Source organism: Lissotriton vulgaris, chromosome 11 (assembly GCF_964263255.1).
Source record: "Lissotriton vulgaris chromosome 11, aLisVul1.2, whole genome shotgun sequence".
NCBI lineage: Eukaryota > Metazoa > Chordata > Amphibia > Caudata > Salamandridae > Lissotriton > Lissotriton vulgaris.
In genome coordinates this window covers 1,000,894,112-1,000,913,222 of record NC_141699.1, presented here as the reverse complement: position 1 = coordinate 1,000,913,222, position 19,111 = coordinate 1,000,894,112, and the positions used below count along the sequence as shown (strand labels likewise).

The 19,111-nt window shown below is 41.0% G+C and overlaps 4 non-coding genes across 4 annotated transcripts; all 4 read right to left on the bottom strand.

Moving 5' to 3' along the window:
• Window positions 1-218: 218 nt before the first annotated feature.
• LOC147683868 (U7 small nuclear RNA) lies at window positions 219-276 on the bottom strand. Its single transcript, XR_015301952.1, has one exon. It is a non-coding gene; the product is annotated as a U7 small nuclear RNA (small nuclear RNA).
• Window positions 277-3,811: 3,535 nt separating this feature from the next.
• LOC147683867 (U7 small nuclear RNA) lies at window positions 3,812-3,869 on the bottom strand. Its single transcript, XR_015301959.1, has one exon. It is a non-coding gene; the product is annotated as a U7 small nuclear RNA (small nuclear RNA).
• A 3,989-nt stretch (window positions 3,870-7,858) lies between these two features.
• LOC147683866 (U7 small nuclear RNA) lies at window positions 7,859-7,915 on the bottom strand. Its single transcript, XR_015301956.1, has one exon. It is a non-coding gene; the product is annotated as a U7 small nuclear RNA (small nuclear RNA).
• A 5,695-nt stretch (window positions 7,916-13,610) lies between these two features.
• LOC147683865 (U7 small nuclear RNA) lies at window positions 13,611-13,668 on the bottom strand. Its single transcript, XR_015301938.1, has one exon. It is a non-coding gene; the product is annotated as a U7 small nuclear RNA (small nuclear RNA).
• Between the last annotated feature and the right edge of the window lie 5,443 nt (window positions 13,669-19,111).

Genomic DNA, 19,111 nt, shown 5'->3' with positions numbered 1-19,111 from the left:
TTACTTTTTTAAAATGCATATTTTAGCTAATTATAATCAACTAAATTGCAAAACAGAAGATCCATGCAGTGAGAAAGAATAACTTACATGCAGTATATTAGCAAGACGTACACTAATATAACACACTATAGTAAAACAAGAACACACATTTTAAAAATATAAACTGCAAACATTTGGGAAAAAAATCAACACAAATAACTCTGTTTTTAACAAATAAAACGGGTTTCTCAGTTAAGAGAAACCTACTTGACAAATTGTTAAAAAGCGAAAGTATCTAACAAAAAATCTAACAAGCTTGTAACCCTAATCAAAGTATTTCCTATCATTGTGACGGTGGCTCTACACTGATACTGATGGGATCTGAAGAAATAATCTAGAATTATGAGCATCTGAGAAAAGCATTAGATTTGCCTCCATCAGGCCCATCAGAGTATAGAAGATCATGATGATGTACAAGACTTGCATATGCAAATTTATAGATAGAGGCCACACCTCACAGCTAGACTATGTAGAAGAGGATGTACAATGTTATTGCTGGCAAGGAAGATGGAAAATCCTCTCTTCTAGCACTTTCTAGCAGTGGTTGCACTGGCTCACCTTATTATTTCATATAAGTAAAAGAATTTTGAAAAAATCAATCCTTGAAAACAGTGCGAGCTATGTTATGGATCGGGCAATTGTGCATTTAATGTCACAGTACCTAATGATGATGTCAAGAGAGTACAACCAAGCAACAATTGTAGGAAGAAATGGTAATAAACTGCTCTGAACCCCTTTTGTGAAGAAGGATCCTGCAATCTCTTCAAAAACATATCTATCTGCAATTTCCTGTGGCCCTATGCATTTCAGTCTCTGCCTTGTACTCAAATATATTTGTTCTGTAAGAGCCACTCTGTGTCATGTGCTCCCTTTGTGTGAATATGTTACTTGCTTTCGTCCCTTGTAACCTTAATTTCTTGCTTCTGGCTGCCCTTGTTATTTGGAAAACATTTCACTTATTTTGTTTGGTTCTCTAGAATTAGCTAACTCACAAAAGAAGAATTATGGGGCATATTACCAAGGGGAGCTACAGGCAATTATCACCGATTTAGCGGCCGTTTTTGGCCGCTAAGCGGCGATTATTATATCGCCCTATTAGCAAGCTGTGGCTAACTGATGTTAGCGACAGCTTTTAGGCGATAGCGAGCGGTTTGAGACCCGCTTTGCATGTCAGCCATGTTTATCGCTGATGACATACAATGTGGGCGAACCCAACCAGTTAGTGACTGAAGGCAGTCGCTAACGTCGCTATCGCCTATTAGCAAGGCATGCATAGCATTGGAAATATTCACGCTAAGCGCGAATATCTCCAAATACTAACACCTGCCCAGACCATTTCTTAGCCATATTATCCAATGGGAGGTGGATAACATGGCTAAGAGCATTTCATTGCTAATGCGTGAATATCGCTGTATTCTCAGCGATATTCACGCATTTCGCCGCTATCGCTGGATATTTTAGCACAATGGAGAAAACGTTGCTATTAGCATGCTTTCTCCGCTAACATATCCAGCGATAGGCAGCGATAAAAAAATCGACACTAAGGCTATTTAGCGATAAATATCGCTACTTGTTGGTAATATGCCCCATACACTTTTATTACCAGATCAAAATAGGTCCTCGGTTTAGTGGAACCTGAAGGACAAACAGATGCATAAATGTCTAATAAACTATGCTATGCACTTTTTTGGGTAAGAACCTGCACTCAGGTAAGAAAGGTATCTCTTTTCCAGTCCACGTGTTCCCCTTTTCCTCAGTCTCTGCATTTTTGTCAACTTTATACACTGTGATTCAGTTAACTACTTGTATCTTTAAGTTCATTTGTGGGAATAGGGCACTTGGCTCTTTATTTCTGAGGTGAATTGCTTGAATCTCACTGGTAAAATTAGTTGAACAAATTTCCATTTTTCTTTTTGAGTTTCTGTAAAAATATACAATTATGAATCCAAGAGGTTCGCAAGTAAAAAAGAAAAAAATTACATAAGGAAACACACCTACATCTATTGAAAGAATGCATAAGAACACTCAAAAAACATTAATTTCATATTTTTAGCTAATGCATATCAATAACTCCCAAAAGAGTAACAAAAACATAATCATGAATTACAAATAAAATAGAGTAATACATTAAGAGAAACCTGCCTTTCAAAATAAAAAAAGACCTGTGGTAACTAACAAATTCAACCGCAACCATGTGATCTAATTCCAGGGATCTCTCATTATTGTGATGGTGGCAATACATAGATGCTGAAATCTGTAACTGGGTGTGAAGAACAATTGTAGAACAGTGACTAATCAAAAAAATATTATGTAATTGCTTCATGTCAACAGATTTTAGGAAGATCTCACAGAGGTTGCAGAATTCAATATGCTATTTTATAGACAGAGGGCACGCCTTTCGAAAACTACTTTGAAGAGCAAGCAATTAGATATTACGGGTAAGTAATATTGGATGGCCTCTCTTCCAGTGAAAGGTGCTCCTATACACATTAATATTTCATAGGAGGACCAAGAAGGTGAAGATAGCGATTCCTAAGAACTATCAGCCTGATTCATCATCATCCCGTTTTGCGAGGCCCTAATAGCGATTCATAGCGAATCGCTATTAAGGACTCGCAAAACGGGATTCATGTAGGAATCGCAAAATAAAATGCGATTCCTACATATTCCTTATTTGCGATTAGCAAATTGCTAATCGCAAATAAGGAATAACTCGCTATTCATTCCTATGGGCCAAAAGCCCCATAGGAATGAATGGGGAGTATTCCTTATTTGCGATTAGCAAATTGCTAATCGCAAATAAGATTGCCATTTAAAGGGTGCCAGGGGTGTCCAAAGGACACCCTGTAGCACCCCTAAAATGGAAATTTTCACAGGTGTTGCACACACACATGTCCAAAGGACATGTGTGTGTGTAACATGCAACTCAGAAAAATGCATTTAAATGCATTTTTCTGAGTTTTCGCAATTTACTGCGAGGTTTGACCTCGCGGTAAATTGCGGCCAGAAAATTGCGAATTCGCAAAATAATTTTGCATGATGAATTGCATTTAAGGAATCTCAAATAGAGATTCCTTAAATGTAAGTCCTCGCAAAATTGCGAGATCGCAATCAGCGATTTTTGCATTTGCATTTGGGATGATGAATCCAAAATGCAAAAATCGCACTCGCAAAGGGCCAGATTCTCAGAATCTGGCCCTTTGCGAGCCGATTTGGCCTTGATGAATTAGGCTGTATGAGAGCTCTGGATTAAAATTTGCTATTGGTCAAGACAATCAGTTTCCCAATGGAGAGCCCACCTAGATTATGTTAGAACAAAACCCAATAAGAGGAAAGGGCAGTAATCCAACTCTGCCACTTTCCTTTGGAAGGAGACATGCCTCTCTAGCACTCCCTGTGTTCACATTTACACCAGTCTCTGTCTTTATGCAGACTTTACTCCTTCTGTATCATTTAATAAACCCATCTCTCCAGTTCCCTCCGAGAAAATCTTTCTTTTGTTCAGTTCACTTCTTATCTTAGTTGGTTGACTCTTGCTCCTAATAACAGTTGCATTAATTTTTTTTAATTCATATTTTAGCTAATTATAAACAACTAAATTGCAAAACAGAAGATCAATGAAGTGAGAAAGAATAACTTACATGCAGTATTATTGCAAGACGTACACTAACATAACACACTATAATAAAAGAAGAAAACACATCATAAAAATATAAACTACAAACATTTGGGACATAAATCAACACAAATAAATCTGTTTTTAACAAATAAAACGGGTTTCGCAGTTAAGAGAAACCTACTTGACAAATTGATAAAGAGCGAAAGTATCTAACAAAAAATCTGACAAGCTTGTAACCCTAATCAAAGTATTTCCTATCATTGTGACGGTGGCTCTACACTGATACTGATGGGATCTGAAGAAATAATCTAGAATTATGAGCATCTGAGAAAAGCATTAGATTTGCCTCCATCAGGCCCATCAGAGTATAGGAGATCATGATGATGTACAAGACTTGCATATGCAAATTTATAGATAGAGGCCACACCTCACAGCTAGACTATGTAGAAGAGGATGTACAATGTTATTGCTGGCAAGGAAGATGGAAAATCCTCTCTTCTAGCACTTTCTAGCAGTGGTTGCACTGGCTCACCTTATTATTTCATATTAGTAAAAGAATTTTGAAAAAATCAATCCTTGAAAACAGTGCGAGCTATGTTATGGATCGGGCAATTGTGCATTAAATGTCACAGTACCTAATGATGATGTCAAGAGAGTACAACCAAGCTACAATTGTAGGAAGCAATGGTAATAAACTGTTCTGTACCCCTTTTGTGAAGAAGGATCCTGCAATCTCTTCAAAAACATATCTATCTCCAATTTCCTGTGGCCCTATGCATTTCAGTCTCTGCCTACTACTCAAATATATTTGTTCTGTAAGAGCCACTCTGTGTCATGTGCTCCCTTTGTGTGAATATGTTACTTGCTTTCGTCCCTTGTAACCTTAATTTCTTACTTCTGGCTGCCCTTGTTATTTGGAAAACATTTCACTTATTTTGTTTGGTTCTCTAGAATTAGATAACTCACAAAAGAGGAATTATAGGGCATATTACCAAGGGGGGCTATAGGCAATTATCACCGATTTAGCGGTTGTTTTTGGCCGCTAAGAGGTGATAATTATATCGCCCTATTAGCAAGCTGTGGCTAACTGATGTTAGCGACAGCTTTTAGGCGATAGCGAGCGTTTTGAGACCCGCTTTGCATGTCAGCGATGTTTTTTGCTGATGACATGCAAAGTGGGCGTACCCAACCAGTTAGCGACTGAAAGCAGTCGCTAACGTCGCTATCGCCTATTAGCAAAGCAGGCGTAGCGTTGGATATATTCATGCTAAGCGCGAATATCTCTAAATACTAACACCTGCCCAGACCAGTTCTTAGCCATGTTATCCAATGGGAGGTGGATAACATGGCTAAGAGCATTTCCTTGCTAATGCGTGAATATCGCTGTATTCTCAGCGATATTCACGCATTTCGCCGCTATCGCTGGATATTTTAGCACAATGGAGAAAAACGTTGCTAATAGCATGCTTTCTCCGCTAACATATCCAGCGATAGGCAGCGATAAAAAAATCGACGCTAAGCCTATTTAGCGATAAATATCGCTACTTGTTGGTAATATGCCCCATACACTTTTATTAACAGATCAAAATAGGTCCTCGGTTTAGTGGAACCTGAAGCACAAACAGATGCATAAATGTCTAATAAACTATGCTATGCACTTTTTGGGGTAAGAACCTGCACTCAGGTAAGAAAGGTATCTCTTTTCCAGTCCACGTGTTCCCCTTTTCCTCAGTCTCTGCATTTTTGTCAACTTTATACACTGTGATTCAGTTAACTACTTGTATATTTAAGTTCATTTGTGGGAATAGGGCACATACAGCCTGATTCATGTAGGTAAATTGCACTCGCAAAGGGCCAGATTCTCAGAATCTGGCCCTTAGCGAGTGCGATTTTTGCATTTGGTATTCATGATACCAAATGCAAAAATTGCTATGTAAGAATTCGCATATTTGCGTGGAATGGCATTTAAGGAATCTCTAATAGAGATTCCTCAAATGCTATTCATGACACACAACAAAATTGCGATTTTGGACATTTGGGGCCGCTATTTACCGACAGGTCAGACCTGTCGGTAAATAGCAAAAACTCAGAAAAATGCTTTTAAAAGCATCATTCAAAGTTGCATGTAGCACACACACATGTCCTTTGGACATGTGTGTGCGCAACACCTGTCCAAAAGTGCATTTTAGGGGTGCTACAGGGCGTCCTTTGGACACCCCTGGCACCCTTAAAATCGCTATCTCAGTTGCGAGTAGCAAATTGCTACTCGCAAATCCCCATTCATTCCAATGGGCCTCTTGGCCCATAGGAATGATTGGGGAGTATTTGCGAGTAGCAAATTGCTACTCGCAAATAAAGAACGGATCAGTGTTCAGTGATCAGGCGGATCAGTGTTAGAAGTTATCTGGAGAGCCTGCATTGGCTGCCGGTACAGCATCGTATTACCTTCAAAATTCTGACTCTGGCCCATAAAGCCATCAATGGGTGTGGCCCTGCCTATCTGATGAAACGTTTCACGCGGTACTTCCCTAACAGAGATTTACGCTCAGCAGCTCAACATCTGCTGCTGGTCCCGCGCTTCCAGCGTGTTCGGCTGGGAGGCCACTCTGTGACTGTAAAGGCCGCGCGCGCATGGAACGCCCTCCCTGCGGCTCTACGCTGCATTGACGAATTCACTGCTTTTAAAAAAGCGCTGAAGACTCACCTGTTTAGAATAGCTGTCTAGTATGTTTGCTGATCTATGCTCTGCGTCTACTGTTCCCCTCTTTCCGCGCCAGGATACTCCGGAGTAATTGTGCGCGCTATAAAACAGCTTAATAATAATAATAATAATAATAATGTAGGAATCGCTATTTAAGTAGCAATTCCTACATGAATGCCGTTTTGCGTGTCTTCAATAGCGATTCGCTATGATTCGCTATTAGGGACACGCAAAACGGCATGTACATGAATCAGGCTGTTGGCTCTTTATTTCTGAGGTGAATTGCTTGAATCTCACTGGTAAAATTAGTTGAAAAAAATTCCATTTTTCTTTTTGAGTTTCTGTAAAAATATACAATTATGAATCCAAGAGGTTCGCAAGTAAAAAAGAAAGAAAATACATAAGGAAACACACCTACATCTATTGAAAGAATGCATAAGAACACTCAAAAAACATTAATTTCATATTTTTAGCTAATGCATATCAATAACTCTCAAAAGAGTAACAAAAACATAATCATGAATTACAAATAAAATGTTTTACTACATTAAGAGAAACCTGCCTTTCAAAATAAAAAAAAGACCTGTGGTAACTAACTAATTCAACCGCAAACATGTGATCCAATTCTAGGGATCTCTCATCATTGTGATGGTGGCAATACATAGATACTGCAATCTGTAACTGGGTGTGAAGAACAATTGTAGAACAGTGACTAATCAAAAAAATATTGTTTAATTGCTTCATGTCAACAGATTTTAGGAAGATCTCACAGAGGTTGCAGAATTCAATATGCTATTTTATAGACAGAGGGCACGCCTTTCGAAAACTACTTTGAAGAGCAAGCAATTAGATATTACGGGTAAGTAATATTGGATGGCCTCTCTTCCAGTGAAAGGTGCTCCTATACACATTAATATTTCATAGGAGGACCAAGAAGGTGAACATAGCGATTCCTAAGAACTATGAGAGCTCTGGATTAAAACTTGCTATTGGTCAAGACAATCAGTTTCCCAATGGAGAGCCCACCTAGATTATGTTAGAACAAAACCCAATAAGAGGAAAGGGCAGTAATCCAACTCTGCCACTTTCCTTTGGAAGGAGACATGCCTCTCTAGCACTCCCTGTGTTCACATTTACACCAGTCTTTGTCTTTATGCAAACTTTACTCCTTCTGTATCATTTAATAAACCCATCTCTCCAGTTCCCTCCGAGAAAACCTTTCTTTTGTTCAGTTCACTTCTTATCATAGTTGGTTGACTCTTGCTCCTAATAACAGTTGCATTAATTTTTTTTAATTCATATTTTAGCTAATTATAAACAACTAAATTGCAAAACAGAATATCCATGAAGTGAGAAAGAATAACTTACATGCAGTATAATAGCAAGACGTACACTAACATAACACACTATAGTAAAACAAGAAGACACATTATAAAAATATAAACTACAAACATTTAGGACAAAAATCAACACAAATAAATCTGTTTTTAACAAATAAAACAGGTTTCTCAGTTAGGGAAACCTACTTGACAAATTGTTAAAGAGCGAAAGTATCTAACAAAAAATCTGACAAGCTTGTAACCCTAATCAAAGTATTTCCTATCATTGTGACGGTGGCTCTACACTGATACTGATGGGATCTGAAGAAATAATCTAGAATTATGAGCATCTGAGAAAAGCATTAGATTTGCCTCCATCAGGCCCATCAGAGTATAGAAGATCATGATGATGTACAAGACTTGCATATGCAAATTTATAGATAGAGGCCACACCTCACAGCTAGACTATGTAGAAGAGGATGTACAATGTTATTGCTGGCAAGGAAGATGGAAAATCCTCTCTTCTAGCACTTTCTAGCAGTGGTTGCACTGGCTCACCTTATTATTTCATATTAGTAAAAGAATTTTGAAAAAATCAATCCTTGAAAACAGTGAGAGCTATGTTATGGATCGGGCAATTGTGCATTTAATGTCACAGTACCTAATGATGATGTCAAGAGAGTATAACCAAGCAAAAATTGTAGGAAGAAATGGTAATAAACTGTTTTGTACCACTTTTGTTAAGAAGGATCCTGCAATCTTTTAAAAAACGTATCTATCTCCAATTTCCTGTGGCCCTACGCACTTCAGTCTCTGTCTTGTACTCAAATATATTTGTTCTTTAGCAGTCACTCTGTGTCATGTGCTCCCTTTGTCTGAATATGTTACTTGCTTTTGTCCCTTGTAACCTTAATTTCTTGCTTCTGACTGCCCTTGTTATTTGGAAAACCTTTCACTTATTTTGTTTGGTTCTCTAGAATTAGCTAACTCACAAAAGAAGAATTATCCATATCCATACTAATATAATAAAGAGAGAGCCCAAACCTTTGAGGCGGGTAATCTGAGGAACCACAGCACCAATCACAACACCCAATACAGCGTTGGAAAGGGCAGTTGCAGCAGAAGGACATAGGCCATGCAGATGCCCACCATATACATTTAAGAGGTAAAAAAAACGTGCCAGCAAAGTAGTCCCTTGTGGGCGTGTCTGCGTTGGGCTATGGGCGTGTGCTGGGGGCATGACAAACGCTGGGGGCGTGTGGTACATTCCGCCCTTCATGCCATGTCTCATATCGTGTGCTAATCCCACCCTGTTCCCTTTAAATACCCCTGCACCCCATAATCATAACCCACCCTTACTCCTTAAAGTACTCCAACACCCTTAAACACTAACCCATCTTAACCCTACAAATATACCCTGTACCCCAAAACCCAAACCCATCCCTAAACCCTTAAAATACCCCTGTACTCCAAAACCCAAACGTAGCCCTGAACCCTATAAACACCCCTGTACCTCAAACCCAAAACCTACACCCTGAACCCTAAAAATACCCCTGTACCCTAAAACCCAAACCTAGCCCTGAACCCTAAAAATACCACTGTACCCCAAAACCCAAACCTACCCCTGAACTCTAAAATACCCCTGTACCCCAAAACCCAAACCTAGCCCTGAACCCTTAAAATACCCCTGTACCCCAAAACCCAAACCTACCCCTGAACCCTAAAAATACCCCTGTACCCCAAAACCCAAACCTAGCCCTGAACCCTAAAAATACCCTGTACCCCAAAACCCAAACCTACCCCTGAACCCTAAAATACCCCTGTACCCCAAAACCCAAACCTAGCCCTGAACCCTAAAAATACCCCTGTACCCCAAAACTCAAACCTAGCCCTGAACCCTTAAAATACACCTGTACCCCAAAACCTAAACCTACCCCTGAACCCTAAAAATACCCCTATACCCCAAAACCCAAACCTAGCCCTGAACCGTAAAAATACCCCAGTACCCCAAACCCCATACCTATCCCGAAACCCTAAAACTACCCTTGTACCCCATAATCCAAAACTTTATCTGAACCCTTAAAATACCCAAACACCCCAACACATATACCTCAGTACCCCAAAACATATACCCCTATACCCATACTTACCTTATCCAAACATTTCTAAAAAACATGCTTTTACCATTCATGCATTTACAACGAATTTCGGTGTAAATGTATGCATGGTAAAAACATATAAAATGTAATGCCATGCGTTATAATGGCATTGCGGAGTCATGGTACTTTCGTTATGAAAGTATGCGGAGTGATGGTATGCGGAAAGAAAGTTGCGGAATAATGGATATTTACCCTCCCCCGGTAAGTACATTGGTGGAACGGCGGCCCACATCTCCAGCAACATACTCATATTTTTTCACCACCCATTTGAAAAATGCAAAGGTCTCTCTTTTTGATGGCCAGCACCGACATACACTTTTAGACACACCTCCCGCCACAAGTTCTAGAATTGCGAACTTTAGAGCTGGGGACCCACGTTCGAATCTCGGCATCAGCTCAACATCCTGCGATTCCAGGCAAATCGCTTTGTCTCACCGTGCCTACCACAAATGAATGTGTTCTTCTGTAATGTAAATTGTGCTCATGCCATTTTGTCGAGTTCGCGCTATATAATATTGCAAGGAAAAATAAAGTAGGGAAACTCGAGTTCACACACTACTGAAAGCGCACTCTTAAGTGCATCAGCAGTGCACTGTGAATTGGAGCGTTTCACAGGCCTGTCACAGATAAGAAATGCTATCAAAACGAAATCCTACAAAACAATATACTACTGGCCGGCAGCAATTCACACCCGGACAACGTCGGGACGGGCTGCTAGTATTTTATGATTAAAGATGTGTATATATACAATTATACCACTAGTGAAAAAAAGTTATAACCAGATTAAAGAAAAAGAAATAATTTAAAACAAATGCAGATGGAACGTTTTGGATAATTGAACAACAAACATGGGGGCATATTACCAAGCATAAGCGATAATTATCGCTATGCTTAGTTAGCGGCTATTATTTTAACGCTGTGCATCGCCTATTTTTATCGCTTAGGAGCCTTGCTATTATCATGGTTTATCTCCTAAGCGATAAAAATCGGCCGAAATGCATGAATATCGCGGAAAAATCAGCGATATTCATGCATTACCGAGCTACCATTGGAACTGCTCTGGCCAGACGTTAGCTTTTGGAGATATTCGCGCTTAGCGCGAATATTTCCAAAAGTTGGTATTAGGAGATAGCGATGTTAGCGACTGTTTCCAGTCGCTAACATCTTGGCACACCCACTTTGCATGTCATTAGCGATAACTATCCTTGACATGCAAACTGGGCCCCAAGATGATCGATATCTCCTACTAGCTGTCGCTAACTCGTGTTAGCGACAGCTAGGTAATAGGGCGATAAAATTATTGCCGCTTTAGCGGGAAAAATTCCCGCTAAAGCGGCGATAAGGCCCTTGGTAATATGCCCCTTGGGGCCTAATTTATGAAAAGTGACGCATCGCTGCGTGAAAACAGCGATGTGTCACTTTTCACTGCGCCCTCCTTGCGACACAAATGATGCGTCATATTTACAGTGTGACGCATCATGGCGCAAGGAGTTACAGATACGTCAGTATTTCTGACGTATCTGTATGGCACAAAAGTGACGCATTGCTGGAGTGTGTCACAAAAGTGACGCAACTCCAGCAATGTGTCCTTTCACATGGGGCAAGCTCGTAGGTATAATGTAGAGCAGGGGTTTACAAAGTGACGCATCTACCTAGATGCGACACTTTGTAAATATGGTGCAACAAGGCACATTTTTTACGCTGCTGGTGTGTCACAAAAAGTGACGCACCGGCAGCGTAAAAGTGACCCACTGCCTCATAAATGAGGCCCATAACTTTTATTAACAGATCAAAATAGGTCCTCGGTTTAGTGGAACCTGAAGGACAAATGGATGCATAAATGTCTAATAAACTATGCTATGCACTTTTTTGGGTAAGAACCTGCACTCAGCTAAGAAAGGTATCTCTTTTCCAGTCCACTTGTTCCCCTTTTCTTCAGTCTCTGCCTTTTTGTCAACTTTATACACTGTGGGGCATATTACCAAGGGGGGCCATAGGCAATTATCGCCTGTTTAGCAGCTGTTTTCGGCTGCTAAGTGGCGATAATTCTATCGCTACATTAGCAAGCTGTCGCTAACTGATGTTAGCGACAGCTTTTAGGCGATAGCGAACGGTTTGGGGCCCGCTTTGCATGTCAGCGATATTTATCGCTAATGACATGCAAAGTGGGCGTACCCAACCCGTTAGCGACTGAAAGCAGTCGCTAACGTCGCTATCCCCTATTAGCAAGGCGGGCGTAGCAATGAAAATATTCCCGCTATCGCCAAAAACTAACGCCTGCTCAGACCAGTTCTTAGCCATTTTATCCAATGGGAGGTGGATAACATGGCTAAGAGCATTTCATCGCTAATGCGTGAATATTGCTGTATTCTCAGTGATAATCACGCTATCGCCGGAAAAATTATCGCTTTGGAGATAAACGTTGCTAATAGCACGTTATCTCAGCGATAATTTCCGGCGATTCTTTGCGATAAAAAAATCGTTGCTAAGCCTAGTTAGCGATAAATATTGCTACTCGTTGGTAATATGCCACTGTGATTCAGTTAACTACTTGTATCTTTAAGTTCATTTGTGGGAATATGGCACTTGTTTCTTTATTTCTGAGGTGAAGTGCTTGAATCTCACTGGTAAAATTAGTTGAAAAAATTTCCATTTTTCTTTTTTGAGTTTCTGTAGAAATATACAATTATGAATCCAAGAGATTCACAAGTAAAAAAGAAAAAGATTACATAAGGAAACACAGCTACATCTATTGAAAGAATGCATAAGAACACTCAAAAAATATTAATTTTCATATTTATAGCTAATGCGTATCAATAACTCTCAAAAGAGTAACAAAAACATAATCATGAATTACAAATGAAATGTGAAAACTAATTCCACCGCAACCATGTGATCCAATTCTAGGGATCTCTCATCATTGTGATGGTGGCAATAGATAGATGCTGCAATCTGTAACTGGTCTTGAAGAACAATTGTAGAAAAGTGACTAATCAAAAAGATATTAAATAATTGCTTCATGTCAACAGATTTCAGGAAGATCTCACAATGGTTGCAGAATTCAATATGCTATTTTATAGACAGAGGGCATGCCTTTCGAAAATAACGTTGAAGAGCAAACAATTAGATATTACGGGTAAGTAATATTGGATGGCCTCTCTTCCAGTGAAAGGTGTTCCTATACACATTATTATTTCATAGGAGGACCAAGAAGGTGAACATAGCGATTCCTAGGAACTATGAGAGCTCTGGATTAAAACGTGCTATTGGTCAAGACAATCAGTTTCCCAATGGAGAGCCGACCCAGATTATGTTAGATCAAAACTCATAAAGAGGAAATGGCAATAATCCAACTCTGCCACTTTCCTTTGGAAGGAGACATGCCTCTCTAGCACTCCCTGTGTTCACATTTACACCAGTCTCTGTCTTTATGCAGACTTTACTCTTTGTGTATCATTTAATAAACCCATCTCTCCAGTTCCCTCTGAGAACATCTTTCTTTTGTTCAGTTCACTTCTTATCATAGTTGGTTGACTCTTGCCCCTAATACCAGTTGCATTAATTTTTTTAAATTCATATTTTAGCTATTTATAAACAAGTATATTGCAAAACAGGAGATCCATGAAATGAGAAAGAATAACTTAAATACAGAATAATAGCAAGACGTACACTAACATAACACTATTGAAACAAAAAAACACATTTTAAAAAATATATACTGCAAACATTTGGGACAAAAAACAACACAAATAAATCTGTTTTTAACAAATAAAACAGGTTTCTCAGTTAAGAGAAACCTACTTGACAAATTGTTAAAGAGCAAAAGTATCTAACAAAAAATCTGACAAGCTTGTAACCCTAATCAAAGTATTTCCTATCATTGTGACAGTGGCTCTACACTGATACTGATGGGATCTGAAGAAATAATCTAGAATTATGAGTATCTGAAAAAAGCATTAGATTTGCCTCCTTCAGGCCCATGAGAGTATAGAAGATCATGATGATGTACAAGACTTGCATATGCTAATTTATAGATAGAGGCCACACCTCACAGCTAGACTATGTAGAAGAGGATGTACAATGTTATTGCTGGCAAGGAAGATGGAAAATCATCTCTTCTAGCACTTTCTAGCAGTGGTTGTACTGGCTCACCTTATTATTTCATATTAGTAAAATAATTTTGAAAAAATCAATCCTTGAAAACAGTGAGAGCTATGTTATGGATCGTGCAATTGTGCATTTAATGTCACAGTACCCAATGATGATGTCAAGAGAGTACAACCAAGCAACAATTATAGGAAGACATGGTAATAAACTGTTCTATACCCCTTTTGAGAAGAAGGATCCTGCAATTTCTTCAAAAACGTATCTATCTCTAATTTCATGTGGCCCTATGCACTTCAGTCTCTGCCTTGTACTCAAATATATTTGTTCTGTAACAGTCACTCTGTGTCATGTGCTCCCTTTGTGTGAATATGTTACTTGCTTTCGTCTCTTGTAACCTTAATTTCTTGCTTTTGACTGCCCTTGTTATTTGGAAAACCTTTCACTTATTTTCTTTGGCTCTCTAGAATTAGCTAACTCACAAAAGAAGAATTATATTTTATGATTAAAGACGTGTATATATATAATTATACCACTAGTGAAAAAAAAGTTACAACCAGACTAAAGAAAAAATAATAATTTAAAACAAATGCAGATTGAACTTTTTCGATAATTGAACAACAAACATGGGGGGCATATTAGCAAGGAACCTCGTTAAAATTATCGCCGTTTTATCGGCAGGAAACTGCCAATAAAACGACGATAATGGGCTTGCTAATATGCGTTATAGAATTCCTATGAAATCCCAGGTTAGATGTCCTGCACATCTAACCTTCGATTCTATAGGAATTCTGTAATGCATATGAGCAAGCCCATTATCGCCGTTTTATCGGCAGTTTCCTGCCGATAAAACAGTGACAATTTTAACGAGGTTCCTTGCTAATATGCCCCATAGACTGATATATTAACAGATCAAAATAGATCCTCGGTTTAGAGGAACCTGAAGGACAAACTGATGCATAAATGTCAAATAAAATATGCTATGCACTTTTTTTGGGTATGAACCTGCACCCAGTTAAGAAATGTATCTCTTTTCCAGTCCACGTGTTCCCATTTTCTTCAGTCTCTGCTTTTTTGTCAACTTTACGCCCTGTGATTCAGTTAACTACTCGTATCTTTAAATTCATTTGTGGTAATAGGGCACTTGTTTCTTTATTTCTGAGGTGAATTGCTTGAATCTCACTGGTAACATTATTAGCAAAAATTTCCATTTTTTTTGAGTTTCTGTAAAAATATACAATTATGTATCCAACAGATTCGCAAGTAAAAAATAAAAAGATTACATAAGGAAACACAGCTACATCTATTAAAAGAATGCATAAGAACACTCAAAAAACATTAATTTCATATGTATAGCTAATGCATATCAATAACTCTCAAAAGAGTAACAAAAACATAATCATGAATTACAAATGAAATGGAGTACTATATTTAGAGAAACCAGCCTTTCAAAATAAAAAAAAGACCTGTGGCAACCAATGTTCCCTCTATTTTTTTTCCTTTGTGTGCGGCAGTGGAGGGTCTCTGTGCGTTGCAACCATGGCATTGTGCGCCAGGAACCAAACCGTGCGTGTCTGCGGTGCCAAATGGCACTCAAAACGTTTACTTTGAAAAGTGAAAAGGTAGTGCATTTTCACACATACAGAGCCAAAATAAGGGTCTTAAAGGCAGTTTGCAAATGTATTGTATTGCCTGTATTTTCATTGCTGTGTCTCTGACTGCTGTTGTCTGTCTTCCCCGCTGCCTGTACGTGGTCCATGCACTTTTTCTTCACTCTGTTCCCCTCGCTGTCCCTGTGCTCTCTCTGCCCGGTCTTTCCCTCTGTACCCGTTGCTGCCCGTGTCTCTGCCCAGTTTTCCCTTCTGTTCCCATCGCCTCGCTGCCCCGTGTCTCTCTGCCCGTTCTGCCTTCTGTTCTTAGCTGCCCCTATATTTCTGTATTCTGTATTTTCCCTCTGTGCCATTAGTTTTTTGTGCCCGTCTGCCCTCTGTGCCACTGTTTTTTGTGACCTTCTACCCTCTGTCCCACTCGTTTTTGTGCTTTTCTGCCTTATCCACTTCGTTTTCCCCTTGTTTTTTGTGCCTTTCTGCCCTCTGTTCCATTTTGCTTTCCCCTCGTTTTTTGCCTTTCTACCCTCTGTCCCACTCGTTTTTGTAGGTTTCTGCCCTCTGTTCCACTCGTTTTTGTGCCCTTCTGCCCTCTGTCCCACTCGTTTTTGGGCCCTTCTACCCTCTGTCCCACTAGTTTTTGTGCCCTTGTGCCCTTCTGCCCTCTTTCCCACTTGTTTTTGTGCCCTTCTGCCATCTGTTCCACTCATTTTTGTGCCCTTCTGCCCTCCGTCCCACTCATTTTTGTGCCTTTCTGCCATCTGTCCCACTGGTTTTTGTGCCCTTCTGCCCTCTGTACCACTCGTTTTTGTAGCTTTCTGCCCTCTGTTCCACTTGTTTTTGTGCCCTTCTGCCCTCTGTCCCACTCGTTTTTGGGCCCTTCTACCCTCTGTCCCACTCGTTTTTGGGCCCTTCTGTCCTCTGTTCCACTAGTTTTTGGGCCCTTCTGCCCTCTGTCCCACTCGTTTTTGTGCCTTTCTGCCATCTGTCCCACTCGTTTTTGTGCACTTCTGCCATCTGTCCCACTCGTTTTTTTGCCCTTCTGCCCTCTGTCCCACTCGTTTTTGTGCCCTTCTACTCTCTGTTCCACTTGTTTTTATGCCTTTCTGCCATCTGCCCCACTCGTTTTTGTGTCCAGCTGCCCTCTGCCCCACTTGTTTTTGTGCTGCCCTCTGTCCCACTATTTTTTGTGCCTTTCTGCCATCTGTCCCACTCGCTTTTGTGCCCTTCTGCTCTCTGCCCCACTCGTTTTTGTGCCCTTCTGCCCTCTGTCCCACTATTTTTTGTGCCTTTCTGCCATCTGTCCCACTCGTTTTTGTGCCCTTCTGCCCTCTGTCCCACTTGTTTTTGTGCCCTTTTGCCATCTGTCCCACTCGTTTTTGTGCCTTTCTGCCATCTGCCCCACTCTTTTTTGTGCTGCCCTCTGTCCCACTCGTTTTTGTGCCTTTCTGCCATCTGTCCCACTCGTTTTTGTGCCCTTCTGCCCTCTGTCCCACTCGTTTTGTGCCCTTCTGCCATCTGTCGCACTTGTTTTTGTGCCCTTCTGCCATCTGTTCCACTCATTTTTGTGCCCTTCTGCCCTCCGTCCCACTCATTTTTGTGCCTTTCTGCCATCTGTCCCACTCGTTTTTGTGCCCTTCTGCCCTCTGTACCACTCGTTTTTGTAGCTTTCTGCCCTCTGTTCCACTCGTTTTTGTGCCCTTCTGCCCTCTGTCCCACACGTTTTTGGGCCCTTCTACCCTCTGTCCCACTCGTTTTTGTGCCCTTCTGTCCTCTGTTCCACTAGTTTTTGGGCCCTTCTGCCCTCTGTCCCACTCGTTTTTGTGCCTTTCTGCCATCTGTCCCACTAGTTTTTGTGCCCTTCTGCCATCTGTCCCACTCGTTTTTTGCCCTTCTGCCCTCTGTCCCACTCGTTTTTGTGCCCTTCTGCCATCTGTCCCACTCGTTTTTGTGCCATTCTGCTCTCTGTTCCACTTGTTTTTATGCCTTTCTGCCATCTGCCCCACTCATTTTTGTGTCCAGCTGCCCTCTGCCCCACTCGTTTTTGTGCTGCCCTCTGTCCCACAATTTGTTGTGCCTTTCTGCCATCTGTCCCACTCGCTTTTGTGCCCTTCTGCTCTCTGTCCCACTCGTTTTTGTGCCCTTCTGCCCTCTGTCCCACTATTTTTTGTGCCTTTCTGCCATCTGTCCCACTCGTTTTTGTGCCCTTCTGCCCTCTGTCCCACTTGTTTTTGTGCCCTTTTGCCATCTGTCCCACTCGTTTTTGTGCCTTTCTGCCATCTGCCCCACTCTTTTTTGTGCTGCCCTCTGTCCCACTCGTTTTTGTGCCTTTCTGCCATCTGTCCCACTCGTTTTTGTGCCCTTCTGCCCTCTGTTCTACACGTTTTTGTGCCATTCTGCCCTCTGTCCCACTCGTTTTTGTGCCCTTCTGCCATCTGTCCCACTCATTTTTGTGCCCTTCGGCCATCTGTCCCACTCATTTTTGTGCCCTTCTGCCCTCTGTCCCACTCGTTTTTGTGTGCTTCTGCCATCTGTCCCACTTGTTTTTGTGCCTTTCTGCCATCTGTCCCACTCGTTTTTGTGCCCTTCTGCCCTATGTCCCACTCGTCTAGTTTTTGTGCCCTTCTGCCCTCTGTTCCACTCGTTTTTGTGCCCTTCTGCCCTCTGTCCCACTCATTTTTGTGCCCTTCTGCCATCTGTCCCGCTGGTTTTTGTGTCTTTCTGCCATCTGTCCCTCTCGTTTTTGTGCCCTTCTGCCCTCTGTCCCACTCATTTTTGTGCCTTTCTGCCATCTGTACCACTCGTTTTTGTGCCCTTCTGCCATCTGTCCCACTCGTTTTGGTGCCCATCTGCCCTCTGTCCGATTGGTTTTTGTGCCCTTCTGCCCTCTGTCCCACTCGTTTTTGTGCCCTTCTGCCCTCTGTCCCACTCGTTTTTTCCTTGTTTTTGTGCCCCTCCTGACTTCTGTTCTGCTCGTTTACCCAGCCGCTGTGCCCCCTGCGGCCCCACCCTCCTGACTGCCCACTGTGGCCTTTTGTTTAAATATTGCTGTTAATCGGAGCCCCTTCACGGGCTCCGATTAACATCAATACTTAAACAAAAAGCCACAGTCTGCCCAGCGCTTTACTAACAAAAGGGTAGCGACATTACAGTGTTTCCTATGCACACATAAAAAGTGGATCCATTCACAGTCGTGTACAATTATGACACACAAATCACAGAAAAGCCAAAGACTACAGAACAAAATGCCAGATTTTCCCGCACAGGTACTTTGAAAGGTTTAATAGTTCCACAACCAGCCGACACATGTTTCGTCGTGTGGGAACAGTGTCTCTGCGACTCCTCAGGGCTGTATTAACGGTCAACTTGCCATTAAGTCACTCTACCGGTGATACTTCCAACCCAGCAGGGCCCGTGACTATGTAGAAAATTGTCTTTTTTATCCGTATTCGCGTATAGAGGAATGCTCTCTCAAAGTGTAGTAGGATCCAATGTGGAAATTATGTATATGTTCTTGCGTCCAGGCGTATATCAGTTTCAAAAAAGCTCAGATTGGGTAAGGA